The sequence below is a fragment of the Theobroma cacao genome, chromosome 1, assembly GCF_000208745.1.
Source record: "Theobroma cacao cultivar B97-61/B2 chromosome 1, Criollo_cocoa_genome_V2, whole genome shotgun sequence".
Taxonomy (NCBI): Eukaryota; Viridiplantae; Streptophyta; class Magnoliopsida; order Malvales; family Malvaceae; genus Theobroma; species Theobroma cacao.
Genome location: NC_030850.1, coordinates 19,178,423 through 19,198,495, shown reverse-complemented (window position 1 = coordinate 19,198,495; position 20,073 = coordinate 19,178,423).

The following is a 20,073-nucleotide window of genomic DNA, read 5'->3' as shown; positions in this document are numbered from 1 at the left end:
ATTATGGGTAAGTTCTTGATTTTCAATTTTTTTTTATATGCCTAATAGTCTAGAAATAATTTAACTGTTGGATTTTTACTTGATATTATTGGTATTTGTTTATTTTGATGACAAGCCATATAGGCTGATATTGTAGGTGGTTTATTGTGTTTTGTTGGTACTTTTCTTTTCTTTTGGTTGGGAATTAATTGCAGCAAATTTAAGAATGGCACCCAAAAAAGTAAGACAAAATTCCAATGGTTCGCTTTGATCATACTATATTTGCATCATCTGATACTGTGGCTAGACACGCTAGTTCTCTTGACAACAAAATTGAAATACTCAAACGAGGACTGGATCAAAGGTTAATTACACATCTTGACCTTCAACCAATGATTGATGGCCGCCATTGGCAAAAATTTTGTGCCTCACCAGCAACTACAAATATCCCTCTAGTAAGAGAATTTTACGTTAACGCTATTAAAGCTACTAATGATTTTGTTTTTGTGTGAGGTAAATTAGTTACATTCTTGAGCCATATTATCAATGAATTTTATGAAACTCTTGATATTGAAAATGATGGATATGGTCAATATTTGGCTAAGCATGAGTATGGGGATGATCTCATTCATATTCTCTGTGAGGAGGGTGCTCAATGGCAATTCTTCAATAATGCACCAATTTCATTCAAGAGGAATGTGATGAAACCAATTTATAAGATATGGTTATATTTTATGGCTTTCCAAATTACTTTCTACCACACATTTCAATGATGTCACAAAAGATCGAGCCATCCTTATTCATTCCATCATGACTGGACGCACAATTGATATTGGCCGTGTAATTTACAAAGCCATGACTCACACTGCATAATCAAAACATGAAGGCTTGTGGTTCCCTTTTTTTATTACAGTTTTGTGCAAATAAGCTGGTGTACATTAAAATGCTAGTGAGGAGTTGTTGCACCCTAAACTTCCAATTGATCTCAATCTCATCCTCAAACAACCTTAAACTTTTACTGGGGGTAGTTCTTCTTCTACACACCATCCTCCACCATCTAGACCAAACACCAATAATTGTCAATGACTCAGAGAATTGAGAACCTTGAGATTTCGTTGAGAAACATGGGAACTAGTTTGAGTAACATATGACTTATTAGACCCAACATATGGACCACATGTTTCGAGCTTATGGTGCTTTTATGGGAATGGATATGTCTACTCTTCCACCAGCACCCAATCTTCCTTGGGGTGCCAATGAGGCAGAGGACAACGAGGCAAAGGATGATGGAGACGAAGATGAGAATTAGAGCTTCACCAGATTCATCCAACCATCAAGGGAGTATTCTTTACCTTGCTTGTATGTTTTCTAACATTGAGAACAATGTTTAGCTTAAGTTTAGGGGGGATGAATTTATTTTTGCTGGTAATGAATATCCTGTGAAAGTTTTAGATTTAGTTTTATTTGCATGCATATCTAGATTTAGAAATAATTTAGGATTAGTTAGTAAATGAATTTTGTTGCTTGTTTAAATTGAGGAATCTAAAGTTGTGCCAATATTCGATGATTTCTTTATCTAGTGATGATAACCAGTTGTCTTGAATTCTTAGCTTTTAGTGAATAAGGGTTTTGTTTGGATTCATGCTAAATTCTTTTGATACGTATCATTGTTAGGATGTGATTTCCACAATTTTGAGCACTATATCTTTTGCTTTGAATTATTGTGAATATCTAGAGAAGGTTTATATTGATGTGAATTTTAGATTATGTCATGAATTTTAGAATTTGCTTGATTCTCTTTCAAGGTGAAATCCTTGGCAATATTTAGTTAGGGAGATGATTTAGGCCATCTTTGGACTGTTTGAGCCTGAAAAGCCACTTTATTAAATTTTTATCCATAGTATACCCGTTGAGCTTAAATTCCCTTTTTTTTTTGTTTAACTACATAATAATTGAGCCCAACCTTAAAATAGAACTTCTAATTTTGCAACTCTTGCTCATAAGCATGTATATTGTTTTAGGAAATATAGATTGAGCTAAATGTTGAAAAAGGTGGAAAGGTGATGTTGAGTATTTGTGTAAGCATCTCGATGGAGACTTATAAGTTTGGATTCTAGCTTAGCAAAACCACCAATGAATATAATTATTGAGAGAAACATATGTTAGATGAAATGTTGAATAAACCCATAGTCTTAGGTTTTAATATATTGCCTTCCTCTAGTGAATTTTTAGTTTTTATTAATTAGTTTAGTATGTAATTAAATTTAGTTGCAATTACTTTTCTACAAAATTGACTTACTTGAATAAGATTAGTTTGTCATAATTTTAGTACTTAGTGGAAAATTAGGAGCAAACCCCTATGGGATACGATTTTGAATTTACTGTCTAGATTACTTGTTCAATACCTATACTTGTGTATACTAAACCCATAACAATTATTCTCTTACAAGTTCCTTACACGTATTTGAAAGAATTAAACACAGCTGGTTATATAAATGCTTATTTGTGCAAAAGCTCTAACCCCTTAGATTGTCCCATTCTTGTATCCACTCATAAAGTCTTTGTGACTCACACGTTAGTCTTTTCCTATTTTTGTTGAAAATCAGTGATAGTTGCCAAGCACCCATGTCATAGAAACATGGTCCATTCTTCTTTTGGGTAAGTGGCACAGCAACCTTCTAGAAGCCTAGGGAGTCGGGTCATGTTTCGCTTGACGAGTCAATCTTTATATTGCTATTTATATTTCCTTGTTTATATTGGAATGTTAAGCCATTGAATGGCAAGATATTTTTATGATGTTATGTAAACATTAAAAATGTTGGCTTGAGAGCCCATATGAGAACCTAAGGTGTATATATAGTATTTTCCATGAATTGTACTAGGTACAAATATTGTGAATCAAAAGTGTACAAACAATTTATGTAGAAAAGCTCATATTCATGTGTTTACAACTACGTATGATTGCTTAAGCTATAATGACATATGCCTATGTTTGCTAATAATGGCAAATGATCCATTTATGTATGATTGTTGTTTGAATGATGTAAAGAGGCATACTAAGGTTTAGTGGGCGATAACCATATAGGTCCTAGTGCTAGTCACAATCCCTTCAGAAATGGGATGTGACATATATGTTACCATATATGTACATTTTCCCTTAATCGTCTCATGAACCTATATGAGAAAGGAAAATTTCACTATAAATTATGTCGATTAACTCTCTTCATTCTTGTGCCATATCATTTCTACAAATATCTTTCAACTCATAATCTCATTTTCATATTGCTCCTTAACTATCTCTAGCTCTAATTGGAACTTTAGGAATGGTGGTTTCAACCAAAATTTGCCAACTCCCTTAAGCATAATACAAAGACCATGTGTATTATGTGATGAACTCCTCTATGGCTTTGATGTTCTCATAAACCATTATATCTCTCACATGTTAGCCAATGAAAGGCTGTCAATCAATTTTCACCACAATGGAAGGAATTGTCCTTTCATTCTCCTTGTGCAAAATTTCATTCTATCTCCACCTCATTTAATTCCGTCATTCTTCCAGTTGATAAACTATTTTCTAGCTCAACACTAAGCACATCCAAGAAACTATACTTTAAGGCATCATCTGGTCTCACAATCTCGAGTAATAGCACTAGAAAACTATGCCTCTCATGTTATCCCTCTTGATGCACTATTGAGGATCAAAACAAGCTTTACAATAGTCCACAATAATGGTTGCATAATCCAATCATGGAAATTCTGCAAAGGGAAAATCAACTTCGTCCACTTCTCGTCCAACAAAAAAGATATCATAACCTACGAAGGAGAAACCTTATTCAAAGAGAGAAAAATCAAACCCTTGCTAATGGTATCATGCGTGCTCCTCTTGCTTAACAAAAGAATAATCAAAATGGAAACCTTGCTGATGGCATCGTGCTCACTCCTCTTACTCAATAAAAGGATAATCAAAACCTTACTAATGGCATCTAGCTCACTCGTCTTACTCAACAAAAGGATAACCGAAACTATATTGATGGCATCATGTTGGCTCTTCCTACTCTAGTGAACCAACAAATTCCTGAAGATGTGATTGATCTAACTGTTGATGTGGACGATGGCAACACAAGTCGTTCTGATGATGACTTGAACTTGGATTTAAATCTCTGAGAAATCATTATCTTGATAAAGGGTGTTAAAGACTTCAACTTTCAATTATAATAGGAATCCAAATTGTTGTTGTTGTTTTTCTTTTTACATCATAATTATCTTTTTATTATTCAGTCTATCTAATCTGTCTTATTTCATCTTGGGTTCTTTAATTTGTTGTTATTTTTAGTCATTGTTTGTATTTTTCTATTCCTTTATTTCATTGTCTTACATGGTGTGTAAACAAGTTTATTATGATTAGTGAATCCTTTTTGTTCCCTAAATTTTGATTTCGGCTTGTTTATTATCTCATGAGACCTGATAAAGATATTTATTTCACACATGTACATATTGCATACATATAAATGGTAAGCACAACAAAAAAATCCTGTTATTTACAAAAGATTAATATAAAAGAGCATAAAAAAGGAAAGAAATGTTACATCCATCCTCCCTCACTTTACAACATCTCGACTTAACCTCCCTTTCACATGATGAAACCAACTCAGTGTTTCTTTCACCATGACTCACCTAAAACTCAGCTCGTCCTCCATTAATTAGCAATTTAGTTCATAAATAAAGATCATAAAATAGTTTTTCCCTATGTTAAGTGTGAAACCCTGATTTTTAGTAAATGAAACTTGGTAAATTTTGAGTATTGATGAACTATATTTGATTTTGATTACTGAATAAGTTTTCATAAACATTTGGTTATAAATTTCTTCATAATATGGTGTTACATTTGTGGATGATTGATGATTGAAAGAATAAATGAAAAAAGAAACCAAAGGAAAGTGTTTTTGTAAGTTCAAGCATGAAGGGTCGATTCTTGGGCAAAAAAGATCGATCCCTAGAGTAATTGAATGCTTATTTGGCTTCTAGAAGCACAAGGATTAACCCCCAAGGGTTAAAAAGTCGACCCGCACAAGATAAAACACTTAAAATAGCCTCAGGAATTAAAAGAATCAACCTTAAGGGTTAAAGGGTCAATCTTTGCAGATCAAAACCTAAAAACTAGCCTTTAAATAAAAAAAGGTCAATCCTTGGAGTAAAAGGGTCGATTCCTAGCCATTGAAAGGTTGATTGCTAGATGAAAAAGGTCAATCCCTAAGGTCCAACGAGAAAAATAAAAAGCCCTAACTCAAGCCCTGTTTCTCATTTTTTATTTCTTCAACCTCCATTCACTGTCCAACAACCTCCAAACCCTCCTATAACCATCAAAGACCCCATTTAACAAGGATTCAACCTTACAAAATCAAAGTTAAGGTGAGATTTACCATTTTTAAGTTTTAAAGACCATGGATTTAACCTAACACCTTTTTTTACAAATTTTAGCTTATTAATCCTCCTTCAAGCTGAGGATTTTAGCGATTTTTACTCTTCAAAAAGGTTGTTGAGGTAAGGATTCTTAAAGTTGTTAAATAAATGATTTTGGTTTGAAGTTTTAAAGCTTATTGGAATTAAATAGAGAATATTCAATTACTCGACTAGTTTTGAAAATGGGTTCGCTAGAAACTAGGAAATTTATGATAAGATTTATCGTGCTAGGTGATTGTTAGAGCTCAAGATCGTAGACAAGTAAGGTTTTGGTGAAATCGAAGTTTCGAAAAAATTCATTTCTTGTCAAGGTAAGTGGATACACCTCTTTAAACTATTTTACTACGTTAAGCTAGTCATGATTTATCATATTAGCTACCTTGCATGATTTGAAATCTATGTTTATATGTAAATATTTTCAAATAAGTTTTAGAATCTATATATGTATGAAAATATCACTACTATGTATTAGTTTTCAACAACAGGGGACAAAACTTTTCAAATGTTTTACTTCAAATACCTTAATTTTGTTATAATTAGGAAATGAGAAATGTGTATGGATTTATGGATGATAAATGGATGTAAGTTTCTATTAGTGTAATAAGCTCAAATTAACAAAGACCAAGAGGGGGTGAATTGGGCTTTTTGAAATTTTCTTGTAAACTTAGTCAAAAATCAAACTCTCTTAAAATAAACCTTTTCACTTGAGTTGAAATCAAAGAAACTGATTTTCTTTAAATAAATTTCCAACAATGAAACCCAAAGAAAAAATGAAAATGAAGGCACAACTATTTTTATAGAGGTTCGACTTTCTCAAATGCCTACATCTTCTCCCTTGGCTCACCAAGGAATTTCAGATCCACTATGGAAAATGTTTTTTAATAGGATCAAGCAAGCCTTTACAATGCTTTTTTCGAGCTCAAGAACAACCCTCACAGTGCCTTTTTACTAGAGCAAGCACAACATTCACAATGTCTTTTTACAACCTCAAGCACAACACTCACAATGCCTTTTTACGGGCTTAAGCATAAGCCATACTAACATTTCAAGGCTAAGTTAAAACCTTCACAAGAATGTTCACAAGAACTTGTAACACCCGTGACCTCGTTTAGCAGTCAATAAGACCTTATTGACAAAACGAAGGGTCACTTGATGTAAATTTAAGTGTCAAAGAGCGGTTACGAGTGAGAAGAAAATTTTAAAATAAAATATTATTTTATGAATAAAATAATATTAATATATTAATATTTTATTAATTAAGGGAATTAGTTTGAGGAAGGATTATATGATCAATTTAAGTGGGGGAGAAGAAGAACGAATGAATTTTAAAGAAAAACGATCGTAATTGTATCGCATGATTTTGTTAAATCGAGCTAGCACGGTAAGTAAATATTTAAATATTATGGTAATACCGCGTTGAAGTGCAATTTCAATATTTTGGTTATACGCGTGCAAAGGAAGAAAGATAGAAGGAAATTAGAATTTTTAAACGTGTTGGAATGATCAAATTTTAAGATACGAAAATTGGAAGATTGAGTACCAAATAAAATGAAGTTGAGGAATTACATGTAAATTGCATTATTTGGAGAGAATAAAATAAATAAATAATAAAATAATAAAGAAATAAAAAGAATGGGGTGAATGTGGTTTGGATGGGAATGATGTGGTTTGGATGGGAATGAAGAAAAGTCAAAGTCATTTGGAATAATAATAAATTTGGAACCAAGTGGAGTGGGTAGCCGGCCAAGTGAGATGGAGTAAAGAAATGAAAATAAAATAAAAAGAAAAAAGTAAGAAGAAATGTAAGGTGAGGGCCAGCTAAACAAAAGAATAAAGAAAGTAAAGAAAAGTTAAGTTAGTTAAGTGAAGAAGAAAAAGAAAAGAGAGAAGTCGGTTGTGAGGGACAGCAAAAAAAAAGCAAAAGAACAAAGGAAAGAAAAGAAAAAGAGAAAAATAGCCGAGAGAGAGAGTTGGTGAGAAAGAAAAAATTATTTCTTTAAGCTACTACCGACAACCACTTATGCAGCAAATAAAAAGAGGAAAGGAGCTGATTTTGAGAGAGGAAAGGGGGTTGATTTGCTGCCGGTTTAAGGAGGACAAAGGGAGCTTTGTGCTGCCAATTTTTTTTAGGGAGGAAAGGAGCAGCTGTGGCTGCTTATTTTTGGAGGAAGAATAGAACAGCTTAGCTGCTAATTTTTTGGTAGATATGAGCAGCTTTGGCTGCTAAAAATTTTTGGTTGAAAGAAGCAAGAACTTGTTGCCGGCAGTGAGAGGGAGAGAGAGGAGGAAATTGTGGCCGGTTTGTGCATGTAAGAAAGAAAAAAGAAAAACCAAGCAGAGTGCTACTGACCGGCGGGAAAGAGGACAATGAGAAAGAGATAAAAGAACAGGAAAGAAAGAAAAAAAAAGAAAAGAAAAAACAAAATAAAATAAAAATATCTGGGCATAGCCCAATAAGAAGAAAGTGGGCATGGCTTAATAGGAAGAAATTGGAAGGGCCCAATGGCAATAAGGAAAAGAAAAAGTCCAAAAGAGAAAAAGGAAGGTTGAGGCTTGGGCCACCTAGCCCAATTTAAAAGTGCTTAAATGAAGATAGTGCACTATAGTGGCATACCAGAGGAAATGACGAACGACCGGCAAGTAGAAATAGCGATGAAAAATCTCGCTATTGTGAGGTGAGTAGGGGGTGCCAATTTTAAAATTTTCGTAAATATATACCTATACGTATAATTTATTTTAAATGTGAAAATTTTGGATGACATGTGCTGGTAGAAATTTTGGAGAATTGTGAATGCAAATTATTTTCAAAATATTGTTTGAATATATATGTACAAATTATATGTAAAGAGTTTTGAAAATCGAGAAACAAGCCTTTCACACTATTTTGCCTCAAAGTCTGTGCCTTATATTTATGCAGTGTGCATTCATGGTTATATTGCTTATTCACCATGCAAATTATTGTTTTGAAAATTGAGTAAGAGGAGGCTATATACTCGTGTTTGATATATGGTTTGAATTGGTGGCTTATGACAATGTGATGGCATGAATGGCTGGATTTGTGTTTGTATGGAACATACGAACTGTTTTGTTTTACCTTGACAGCCTGGGTAATATTATATTAGCCATGTCATGCCGTCAAAATGTTTATTGATTTGGTGGGTTATTTGATTAGCTTACTGCAGTGGGCGAGTTTTCGTGGACCGGCCTATTAGAGGGGCACGGTAAACCCCGTTATATTTTACCTTAGTATGAGAGGTGCGAAGGGTATCTCCTAAGGTAAGTTTAGAGTTCACTTCACGCCGAACCACCACGTGAGGGTGAAACTCAGCCAACGTCAAGGAACGGCTACGTTTTTAAATGTAAAAACATGTTTTATGTGTATATGTTAATTTAACAGCCTTGGCGGACTCGGTTGGATGCCCCGGGCCAAGGTGTCACTGAGTACGATTTTGGCACAAGCCAAGTTTTAAGAGAGTCATAAGCCTTGTTGATTATTTTTGATGAAATGAATTTCAACTTCTCGAGTGCGAAGCAATTTGTGATTTAGGTATGAGTTGATTAACATTTGATTTCATGAGAGCTTGCTGAATATATTGATTTGATTAGAGAAAAAAAATGTCAATTGATCTTGACGATGAAATTTTCTTTATGTAAAATTGTTTTAATTAAATATTTCAAATGATTGACTTGAATAAGATTATTGATCTGTTTTGTAGCGAAAATTTTTATCTGTCTTGGTTAATTTACCAATTAAAGTGTTTATAATGCGTAAGAAATCCTCGGTGTTTCATACAAGGCACAAACTCCCATTTGAAATAAATTATTTTTATAATTCTGCATTTTAATATTCAACTGATCTACTATTTGCTTGTTTCCCATCTATCCTCTACTCATGGAGCCGATGATCACTGAGTCTGTGAGACTCATACCCCTTTTATTTTCCCTTTTGCAGATAAGGATCAGTCAAGTGTGTAATCATCGGCGTGTATGGTCCACCGTTGATAGGTCAAGGCATTTCGTAGCATATTATCTTGAGTTGCTCCACTGTCAGAGGTCGTGTTGTAACACCATACTATTTAAGGTGTAATAGATATTGGTTTTTGGTATAAATGACAAGTTGGAAAAAAAAAATTTAGACTCCACTATTTATACATGTTCACGACTACATGATATAAAAAAAATAAAAAATAAAAAAATTTTGCATTGTTTCATTATGGTTATGTTTTCAAGTCGTGATATGATAGAATAATGTTTAAAGTACCAATATGGAATGGTGATTGTATATAGTGGACTAACGGGCGTTTCTAGTCAGGCTTGTTTGGGACTTAACGGGTCTTTTTCGAAGGTCTCGGACGCCGATAACAATCAGGAGGGGTCGTTACAGGGTTGGTATCAAAGCCCTAGGTTTAGTCGAGTCCTAGGATATTGTTGTGTCAAACAGCGGAGTAGTGGGGTCGACGTAGAGTCTTGTTTATAGTCAGTGACTACAGCACCGATTATAGGCAGGAGGCTGCGTAGACTCTTTATCTTAGAAAATCACCTTGTGTAATCATAAGTGATGATTAAATAACGAGAATTGACTATTGATGTCCGGGGTTTGAGATGCCACCCGAGACATGAGCTACTGTTTGAAAGATCTTGAGCAAATGCTCATAATGAAAGGTGGATGTAATGATATACCCCTCCGACTAAGGGTGAAGGAAAGTGGAGCTGGACTAATAGGTCCGTAATAACTCATTTATTTGGTGGAGTTCAAATTTGAGCCATGATTGTCAATGGGAAGAAATTTGATGACTATGGGTGGTATTTGAGGTTAATATAAAGGAGAACATATGATAATGGTAATAAGAAGCATATTTTGACTGGAATAAATAGTGATTGTTGAGATTCATTTGAGGTTTATAAATCTAAGTATTAAGAGAGGTGTAAATTGATACTCACGTACACGGAGGTAAGTGCATTATGTTAATTAAGCTTGTTATGCCCATATATGAATGGTGTTGAACTTTCGAAATATTTTATATGCAGATAGGTGTTGAATATGTGTACAGCAGCTTAGAGAGAGCTGGTTTCAATTTTAATTAAGTGATTGCGAGATCTCTAGAATTGATTTGACCTACCATGGGGTATACTTATAAGTACATGAATTAGCTCAAGGGTGAACATCAGTGTTTGTTTTAATTGATATGTGATCATGAAGTAAAAGGTTAGTAAGCAAATATGTTCTACGGATGAGCTTAAATTTTTGCTATGCTTAGTGTGAAGCCAAAGGATTAAAAAAGTAGTTGTAGACTTGGTAGCTTAAAGTCAAATGACTTAGAAATGTCGAATCTAGTCTAATTAGTGCTTACTTGATTATAAGTTTGGCAAGAGATTAAAAATGCCTTAGCATATATGTGGAAGGCATTGTGACAGGCTAAAAGCCACATATACACTAATAAGGTCAGTAAGATGAACAATGGGAAAAAAATGGATGTTGTTATGACGAGCATAAGAAGCTTGAGGATAATCAATGTAAATACACTAAGTTAGTTGGTGTGGTCCGAATTAAGAACACGGATACCTTGGGAGATTTTAAAATAATGTCCAATGGGGTCAATGAGCTATGATTGGTAATAAGGGTAAAACTTTAATGATGGGATAGTGTTCAGTGCTTTAAGCATTAAACCATAAGTTATGGGCTTGTATCGATTTGTGCACGCTTTGGTGAGATAATTTGAAAGGGTTCTCACAATGTGGAAACATTAAAGCTTAAAGAGCAAATAGTTATATAGTCAAGTTGTGGTCTCGATATAATTGTAGATGCAAGGCATAAATTGTGAGACGAGCTGCCGCCACCAGTTTCAATTTATTTTGAGTAATTATCAAAGTAAAGTGCCTGATAAGGGTAAGCAAAGGTTGAATTGTATTACAACTATTTAGAGAACGAGGGTGATATGGTTTGGTTAAATGCTACTACCCTTGGTGAGGGAATAGAAATATGCTACAAGAATAGTATAAGATGATTGAAAGTAATCCTGATAATGAAGTTGGTTAATGAGAATGCTTAATGTGGAAATTGGAAATAGACTTAGGAATATATATGTTGCAAATTGGTACAAAAACCTATATGGAGTTAGTTATAATTTGACTCAATGATGATGTTCTATCAGTGGTTATAGCACTAGATAATGACTAAGATAATTTATCGATGATCTCAACAGTGAACAAGTTAATTATAATGCTGTCAGCTTAAAAGTAAGTGTTTATACTTCTGGTATAACTCCAATATATAGTTTTCATATATGAAGATTTGGGAAAAATTTTATAACTTATGCATGAGAGTTGTGCATTTGAATTTATGTAAGAAAAGTTAACAATCTGCTTGTTTGGCATAAAGCCCATGATTGAGAATGAATAATTATGGATTTAATTTTTAAGGTAATAAGACTAAAAGAAGTTAATTTCGAAAAGGTCTCAGTAAATGATTCCTTGATTTTAAGGTGCACTTAAGGAAAGATAAATGTCTAATTTCATCTTCAGATTGATAAACTAATGAGGCCATGAGATTTGGCATTTGGAGTAAATTTGAGGAATTCCAAGTTAGATATGTTGTATGTGGCTGTTGACGAATAAATTAGCTATGACATTGGAGATATAGAGATGATTAGCAATCAAGACGAGGCTTGGAAAGGAACTTCAAAGGAAAATTTTGAGCAATTTAATTTTTAAGTGGTTGAGCTATGGATTAAAAAGATTGATTAAGACTATAAAGATATATACAATAATATCGTTAATTATTGAAATGCCTTGTGGTATCAGTTGAAATTATGTAGTGAGCACTCGATCATGAAAGTACTGGAGTTTTATTTTTGGGAATATGGTTACTAATGGTTATTAGATTTGAGTCATCCATGATGTTAAATATGTCTGAAATAAATAAAGCATGTCTTGATCCTTACATATTATGAAATGCTTGAATGGAAATTGTATGGAAGTATGTAAACCGAAATAGAGATTGGTTGACAAGTTAGACTTGTAGTCAATGGTTGAATAAATGTTCGAATGTCAGAAGGTTTGATAAAAGATCAAGGTAACGGAATTATGGATGGTTATGTAAACATACATAATTGATGACTTAAGGATGATTGATTGTGGTGCGACTAGAATTAATGGCATATTCAAATTCTCTTTATAAGATAAAGAATGATATTGTCTTGGTCCAAGAAGTGTGGTATACAGAATTATATATTATGACATTGTCAAGTTTTCTATGAAGATTGGAAAACGATATAATGTATTAAGAATGCCCGACGGAAGTGATGTGGTAGAATTTTAGGACTTTGATTTTTCACCTTATGTCGACATGAATTCGAGAACGAATTCTATTTAAGTGGGGGAGATTGTAACACCCGTGACCTCGTTTAGTAGTCAATAAGACTTTATTCACAAAACGAATGGTCACTTGATGTAAATTTAAGTGTCAAAGAGCGGTTACGGGTGAGAAGAAAATTTTAAAATAAAATATTATTTTATGAATAAAATAATATTAAAATATTAATATTTTATTAATTAAAGGAATTAATTTGAGGAAGGATTATATGATCAATTTAAGTGGGGGAGAAGAAGAACGAATGAATTTTGAAGAAAAACGACCGTAATTGTACCGCATGATTTTATTAAATCAAGCTAGCACTGTAAGTAAATATTTAAATACTACGGTAATACCGCGTTGAAGTGCAATTACGATATTTTGGTTATACGCGTGCAAAGGAAGAAAGATAAAAGGAAATTAGAATTTTTAAACGTGTCGGAATGATCAAATTTTAAGATACGAAAATTGGAAGATTGAGTACCAAATAAAATGAAGTTGATGAATTACATGTAAATTGCATTATTTGGAGAGAATAAAATAATAAGGAAATAAAAAGAATGGGGTGAATGTGGTTTGGATGGGAATGAAGAAAAGTCAAAGTCATTTGGAATAATAATAAATTTGGAACCAAGTGGAGTGGGTAGCCTGCCAAGTGAGATGGAATAAAGAAATGAAAATAAAATAAAAAGAAGCAAGTAAGAAGAAATGTAAGGAGGGGGCCGACTGAACAAAAGAATAAAGAAAGTAAAGAAAAGTTAAGTCGGTTATGTAAAGCCTGACCTTATAAAATACTTGTCATGATATACATGTGATGATAGCATGATTTCATGCTAGGAGAGTCCCGAAAAATTTACAAAAGTCGGTATTGTACCTAGAGGTACAACAAAGTTGATTTAAGCCTTGAACTAGATTAAATAGGAATTTTAAGGTGAAATTGAGAGTTTTACGGTCCAGTGATGACTCAAAATGGTAATTCGGAGTTCGAGGATCAATTTGGAGTCAAATCGAAATTTTCACTATCTATGGGCAAAATTGTAATTTTCCACCACCAGGACATTTGTCCAACACATGGTCTTCCCTTATCCTCATTTTTGACCTTTGACTAATCATGTGGTGGAGATAAAAGGTTTAAAATTTTTAAAGTTTTAAAAATGGACCAATAAGAAAATGACAAGTGTCAAGCATAGGATATTTTATTATTTAACTTAAAAATCAGCATAAATCAGCCCATTATCTCTCCAAATATTCGGCCAAGCAAGGAAGAGAGGGAAAGAAAGGAAGAGCAAACCTTAGGTGAAGAATTTCAAGAGAAAAAGTGTGGAAACTTAAGGAAAACAAGTGAAAAAGGTAGGATTTTTCAACTTAAGCTTGAAATCAATTTTCCTTAAGCATTTCTACTTATATTCCATGCTTAAATTACATGTTTTCATGATGAATTAATGGCTGATCAAAATGGGTATGGAGAAAGAAAGTTGTTGGATTGATTTGATTTTAAGTTATGATAGTGTTTTTAGTTAGTTTACCATGTCTAGAAAGAAAACAACAAGAAAAGAATTTATTTTCCCCACCACCCATCAATGGCCGAATCTACCTTGTGTTGAGTGAGGATGAATTTGATTTTTATTTTAAGAGAATTGGTTAGAAAATGATGAATAATTGTGAGAAAATTAAGTAGGAAAAATCACGGTGTTAGTGCACTGTAATGGCCAAATTTTTTCATGAAGAAATGGGAAGGTTTTGATGCTGAAATTGATGTTATTTGAATGATGTTTGGTGAATTGAGGTATTAGAAAAGAAACGGAGTGATGTAGGATTAAATTGGACGCATTAGTAATTTAATCGAGTGATAAGACGAATTAGGCCAATACCAGGTTTAGATAGTTACCAGTGCATTTTTGCATTCCATATCATGCATTAGTAGTCTAAATTAGTTTAATTTTAATTTAGTACCAATGTAGTGAGTTTCTCGATTTTGTACTGTGTCAAGGTGGTGAGTCCTCCGATAAAGGCAAGGGAATTGCATCCGATGACCAGTAGTCTGAGTATTTCAAGAATCTGCACTCTAGACATTATGAGTAAACTTACTGTCATTTTAATTATCTAGGGTGGTTTTAGATGATTTCATGAATTCTATGGAAAAAGGGATTTAAAAAGGTAAATTTTCATGTTTTATGAATAAATGTGTTTCAATGAAATTAAATTATAAATTGTTTTGAAATTAATAATGATTTTGAAAAATAGAGTACACGGAGACTATTAATTGTTGCAATTTGATTGTTTAAATTGATTGGCTTATGATAAATCGGGCATGATTGACTAGTTGGCAATTGTATTGAAATACAAATTGTTTGGTTGTCTTGAAAGATTGCGAATTACAAAAATTGTCATATCATGTTATTGAGTTTTATTGTATGGTGGATTATATATTAATTAATCACTACAATAAGGGGTTTCTGTGGATCAGCCTTTTAGAGGGGCATGGCAAACCCCATTATATTATTACCTCGAACGGAGAGGCGCGTAGGGTATCTCCTGGGGTAAAGTTTAGGGTTCACTTCACGCCAAACCACCACGTGAGGGGGGACTCAGCCAACGCCAAGGAACGGCTAGGTTTTCGAAATAAAAATGTAATTTATGCAAAATGTGAATTTTTAACAGCCTTGGCGGTCACAGTAGGATGCCTCGGCCAAGGTGTCCCCAAGAATGGATTTATGGCACAAGCCTAGTTTTTATGAAATTCATAAGCCTCTTTACGTATTTTGAATGAAATGTGTTCTAATGCTGTGACCCAGTTACGATGATTTACTTTATTGTCTCCATGTACTAAACTCTAGATGTTTATGATGATGTATGTTTACTCATTTGGATTTTATAATCTTACCACCCTCTTTTCCATCCATTTCAGGTTCAGTATAGACTGTAGATAGCTGATATCATCGAGGACTACCGTTGGATCTGCATTTTCCAAATTGTAGGTTCACAATCCTCTTTACTTTTGTTTATTCGGGGGCCCTCTTATTATTATAAATTAAATTAAATATTTTGGCTTACTGTATTACAGTATGTATAAATTTATTTAGCTTTTATGCTATAAAAATTATTTACATATAACTCTATAAATATTGTTTTATAAGAAAATAAAATATTTTACTTAATATTTCTTTTATTTTCTTATTATATTCAAATAACCATAATTTCGTTTTAAATGAAGATTTTAGACTTTTAAACTCATTTTGATTATGAATTATGTGTTTTGTACTTGTATATTACATTTTAGCCAGTTTTGAAATTTTTTAGAAAAATGACCAAAATACCCTTGTGAGACGAAAATTATTATTTTATTTGTTTTAAGTTGGAAATAGTTTATAATCTCTCGAAACTTAATTTTCGACAATGGTTACTCACGGGGGAAATGAGATACTGATATTAAGCCTTGCGGGGTCCCGGTTGGCATTCCGAAAAATGAGTGTCTATCGGGGTACCGCGACGGTTGTCACGGGCTAGAGGGGAGTATCGGGTCGTGACAGGTTAAGTGAAGAAGAAAAAGAAAAGAGAGAAGTCGATTGTGAGGGAGAGCAAAAGAAAAGCAAAAGAACAAAGGAAAGAAAAAAAGAGAGAGAAACAGCCGAGAGAGAGAGAGAGAGAGCTGGTGAGAAAGAAAAAATTATTTCTTTATGCTACTGCCGATAGCCACTTATGCAGCAAATAAAAGGAGGAAAGAAGCTGATTTTGAGAGAGGAAAGGGGGCTAATTTGCTGCCGATTTAAGGATGACAAAGGGAGCTTTGTGCTGCCAATTTTTTTTAAGGAAGAAAGGAGCAGCTGTGGCTGCTTATTTTTGAAGGAAGAATATAGCAGCTTAGCTGCTGATTTTTTGGTGGATATGAGCAGCTTTGGCTGTTGAAAATTTTTGGTTGAAAGAAGCAAGAACTTGTTGCCAGCGATGAGAGGGAGAGAGAGGAGGAAATTGTGGCCGATTTGTGCATGTAAGAAAGGATAAAGAAAAAACAAGCAGAGTGCTGCTGACCTGCGGGAGAGAGGACAAAGAGAAAGTGAGAAAAGAACAGGAAAATAAGAAAAGAAAAGAAAAGAAAAAATAAAATAAAAATATGTGGGCATAGCCCAATAAGAAGAGAGTGGGCATGGCTCAATAGTAAGAAATTGGAAGGGCTCAATGGCAATAAGGAAAAGAAAAGTCCAAAAGAGAAAAAGGAAGGTTGAGGCTTGGGCCACCTAGCCCAATTTAAAAGTGCTTAAGTGAAGATAGTGCAATATAGTGGCGTGCTAGAGGAAATGACGAGTGACCGGCATGTAGAAATAGCGATGAAAAATCCCGCTATTGTGAGGTGAGTAGGGGGTGCCAATTTTAAAATTTTCGTAAATATATACCTATACGTATAATTTATTTTAAACATGAAAATTTTGGATGACATGTGCTGGTAGAAATTTTGGAGAATTGTGAATGCAAATTATTTTCAAAAAAATATTTGAATATATATGTATAAATTATATTTAAAGAGTTTTGAAAATCGAGAAACAAGCCCTTCACACTGTTTTGCCTCAAAGTCTGTGCCTTATATTTATGGAGTGTGCATTCATGGTTATATTGCTTAATCACCATGCAAATTATTATTTTGAAAATTGAGTAAGAGGAGGCTATATACTCGTGTTTGATATATGGTTTGAATTGGTGGCTTATGACAATGTGATGGCATGAATGACTGGATTTGTGTTTGTGTGGAACATACGAACTGTTTTGTTTTACCTTGACAGCCTGGGTAATATTATATTAGCCATGTCATGCCGTCGAAATATTTATTGATTTGGTGGGTTATTTGATTAGCTTATTGCAGTGGGTGGGTTTTCATGGACCGGCCTATTAGAGGGGTATGGTAAACCCCGTTATATTTTACCTTAGTATAAGAGGCGCGGAGGGTATCTCCTAAGGTAAGTTTAGAGTTCACTTCACGCCGAACCACCATGTAAGGGTGAAACTCAGCCAACGCCAAGGAACGGCTACGTTTTTAAACGTAAAAACATGTTTTATGTGTATATGTTAATTTAATAGCCTTGGCAGACTCGGTTGGATGCCCTGAGCCAAGGTGTCACCGAGTACGATTTTTGGCACAAGCCAAGTTTTAAGAGAGTCATAAGCCTTGTTGATTATTTTTGATGAAATGAATTTCAACTTCTCGAGTGCGAAGCGATTTGTGATTTAGGTATGAGTTGATTAACATTTGATTTCATGATAGCTTGCCGAATATATTGATTTTATTAGAGAAAAAAAATGCCAATTGATCTTGATGATGAAATTTTCTTTATGTAAAATTGTTTTAATTAAATTTTTAAATGATTGACTTGAATAAGATTATTGATCTATTTTGTAGCGAAAATTTTTATCTGTCTTGGTTAATTTACCAATTGAAGTGTTTATAATGCGTAAAAAATCCTCGGTGTTTCATATAAGGCACAAACTCCCGTTTGAAATAAATTATTTTTATAATTTTGCATTTTAATAATCAACTGATCTACTGTTTGCTTGTTTCCCATCTATCCTCTGCTCACGAAGCCGATGATCACTGAGTCTATGAGACTCATACCCCTTTTATTTTCCCTTTTGCATATAGGGATCAGTCAAGTGTGTAATCATCGGCGTGTATAGTCCACCGTGGATAGGTAAAGGCATCTCGTAGCATATTATCCTGAGTCGCTCCGCTATCAGAGGTCGTGTTGTAACACCATATTATTTAAGGTGTAATAGATATTGGTTTTTGGTATAAATGACAAGTTGAAAAAAAAAATTAGACTCCACTGTTTATACATGTTCATGACTACCTGATATAAAAAAAATAAAAATAAAAAAATTTTGCATTGTTTCATTATGGTTATGTTTTCAAGTCGTGATATGATAGAATAATGTTTAAAGTACCAATATGGAATGGTGATTGTATATAGTGGACTAACGGGCATTTCTAGTCAGGCTTGTTCGGGACTTGACGGGTCTTTCTCGAAGGTTTCGGACGTCGATAGCGACCGGAATGGGTCGTTACAGAACTAATAGCAATAAATGCCTCTTAAAAGCTAGAAAGCTAAGTGATTAATCTTTGAATAGAGTGGGTACAATGAATATCAAGAAAATCAACTCAATAAATTCTTTGAATGCTTGAGGAAAAGACTTAAATGATGTGCATAGAGGAAAAAATGATTTTGAAGCCTTCTCAAATGTTGGAGCAATTTTTTTCAAAGTCTTCTCTTGTGTCAAATGATTAGGAAGTCCTCTTATAAACCCTCTTGAAGAAATATTGTCAAGCCTAGCTCTACAATATGTTTATTACGCCAATCCTATATAAGAATGCATGTTTGCTTACTTGGGTACCTTGGAAATCGTTAAAGGACGGTATTGTATCAAATGGTACAATTAAGTTGAATTAAGCCTCGAACTAGTCCAAATAAAGATTTTATGATGAAATTGAAAATTTTAAAACACCAGAATGACTTAAAAAGGTGATTCGAAGTTCGAGGATCGATTTGGAGTCAAATTGGAATTTTCATGACCTAGGGGCAAAATGGTCATTTTTCCACCCGAGGTTCAGATGTGAGTGTTGGATGAAATTTTTGACTAAGATTGATCATTTGGAGTATAATTTGAGTTTGAGAAGTGAAGAATTTTAATTCCGACATTTTTTCGAGCATAGGAGTAAAATAGTCATTTTGCCACCCCAGGGGCAAAATTGTAATTTTACACCACCCAACACTTGTCCAGCACCTGAATTTCACCCATTATTATCATGGATAATTGAAGGATTTTATGTGGTGGAGAAAGAAAGCTTAATAGTTAAGAATTTAAAAATGAACCAATGGTAAGGTGGCAAGTCTCAAGCTTTAATTTCTTTATTATTTTCCTTAGAAATTAGCACAGAATCACCCTATTTCTCTTCATTATGGCCGGCCAAAGCAGGAACAAAGGAAGAAAAGAAAGAACAAGAACCCTAGGGTGAAAATTCAAGAGAAAATTGGTGGATTTCAAGTAATCAAGCCATCAAAGGTGAAATTTCTTAACTCTAGCTTGTGATCTATCTTTCCTATGCATTATTTTGCATTTTCCATGGTTGAATCACAAGATATCATGAAGGATAGTGTGCTGATCAAACCCTAGGAGAGAGAATTTGATGATGATTTAGATAGATTTTTAAGATATATGGATGTTTTTAGTTGTTTATGGTGTTAAGTGTAAGAATTAAGCTTGAAATTCACATATTCCTCATGAGTTCATCATTGGCC